Raw genomic sequence first — 2,286 nt, forward strand, 5'->3', positions numbered from 1 at the left:
ACAAGCTATATGTAAGGTATATATATGTATTTAAGCATAATAACAGCACCAGTTTTCCTCCTTTTGTTCTAAAGAGATGTGTGGGGCAGTTCCTGCTCTCCAGTGGGTCAAATCTACATTCAGTCACTGTCAGTTTTGTTCTGGAGTCACTGAAGGAGTAGGTGATGGTTACCACATGGTCACCATGCATCAGCTGGAAAAACCACCCACAGTAGATTCAACAATGTGCAGCACACTGGAAGTTCTTCACTGACAATATTATCCAGAGCCCCTGCAGATCATGAAAGTCCTGGATGCTGCTCTTGGCAACAGAAGGATTTGCCTATGTGGATGCCCGTGATGAACCTATGTACACCATTTATAAGGTTTCTCTGGTTGCAGAGTTAGCCTGGTTGTGCTGTTCTGACAGGTTCTCCAGGACAGACATTTGGATAAAATCACTGCTAAGCAGCTGTTCAGAACCAACTGGTTTAAACCGCTAAATGCAGAGGCATTTTTTGAAGCACAAAGGCCTCGCAGCTTTTTCTCACTTCACCTAACATTGGCGGTGTTTGTCTCTTCTCAAGTTCAGGCTCCCTCTTCTTAATAAATCACCTCTTTACATTATTTGCACTTATGAGAGAGGAGAAAATGCAACCAACTCTGAAAAAAAAACTTCAGCCTGGCACTGAAGTTTGTCACTTGAACTAAACCTAAAATAATGGTGGTTTATTACAACATCTTCTGGGTAGACAGCTCCCTTTACAGACTCTCAGTAAAGTCAATGGGCTGTATGGGCACAGCCATCTGACTCTCAGACACAGCCTCTGACTCTCAGAGGGTCCAGGGCAGAGCTGGGACTCAGGTATGTAGTTTGCTGGGTGAGGTCTTCCATATCAACCAAACCTTTCAAAGTTGTGCTTTTATTTGGCACATCTGATGACAGGTTTTAAATCACAAAATGCAAAGAAGCTGTCATGAAGAAAAACATTATTTTAAAATAGGTGGCATTATTTTTATTGTGATGTCATCTTTACTTGGAGGACTGAAGGGCTCTCCTTCTGCATTGGGTATCAGAAAAAAACTGCAGAGTCATCAGTAATTTTGTATCAGAGAGCAGATTACAGAGAATACAGGTACCAGACACCTAATTTTTCCACAGAAAGATTCCATGTAACATTTTACAGAGCCTAGAGGAAAAATCAGAAAAGTATTGTTTATTCATGTGCTGAAATGTTACGGCCTACTAATTTAACATGGGCAGTTTTGGAAAAAAGTGAGGAAAATTATGTTTCTTGGCCATTATGCTTTTTATGGTACTTAAGTTCTTTGAGGTTTTATGAAAGGTAGTTTGTTTTCCCACTAATGTCCTGGTCTAGGTCTGGTTGGCAAAGCTGCAACGGATTCTTCCTTCTGTGTTTTTTTCTCTCATTGCATTTCCTCTACTTCCCATTGAGATTTTGTCTGAACTTGGTTTTTGCAACTGAATTTCAAACAACCCCAGCAAAAAGGGAAAAAAGAGATGTCCTGACCCTTTCTTTCCAAAAGGAAAAGGTGACTGTGTCCAGCAGCTCCTCAGGCAGATACCACCAGGCCCTCCCTCCACACCACAGTGTGAGGATCCCCAGATCGCCACTGCCACGGGGCGAGTTCCTGCCCACTGGGACAGCCCTCACGGATGGTTTTGTATCGTTTATTATTATCATAGAATCATGGAATGGTTTGAGCTGGAAGAGACCTTAAAGACCATCTAGTTCCAGCCCCCCTGCATGGGTAGGAACACCTCCCGCTAGTCCAGGTTGCTCAAAGCCCCATAAAACCTGGCCTTGAACACTTGCAGGGATGGGGCAGCCACAGCCTCCCTGGGCAACTTGTTCCAGCGCCTCACCATCCTCACGGCGAAGAATTTCTTCCTGATGTCCAACCTTCATCTCCCCTCTTCGCGCCTGAACCGTCACCCCTCACGCAACCACCACATGCCCTCGCAAAAAGCCCTTCCCCAGCCTTCCTGCAGGCCCTCGTCAGCAACTGCAAGGCTGCCGGAAGGTTTCCCGGGAGCCTTCCCTTCTCCAGGCCGAGTAACGCCGACTCCCTCGGCCTGTCTTCAGAGGAGAGGTGCCCCAGCCCTCTGATCACCTTCACGGCCCTCCTCCGAGCTGCTTCCGACACCTCCCCGCCCTTCCTGTGCTGGGGGCTCCGGAGCTGCGCGCAGCGCTCCGGGTGGGTCTCGACAGAGCACAGCAGGGGCTCGGAATCACCTCAGAGCCCAGCGGGGCAGGGCCGGGCGGGGCAGGGCAGGCAGAGGCC

This window comes from Chaetura pelagica, unplaced genomic scaffold (genome assembly GCF_000747805.2).
Source record: "Chaetura pelagica isolate M959 unplaced genomic scaffold, ChaPel_1.0 scaffold104, whole genome shotgun sequence".
Taxonomy (NCBI): domain Eukaryota; kingdom Metazoa; phylum Chordata; class Aves; order Apodiformes; family Apodidae; genus Chaetura; species Chaetura pelagica.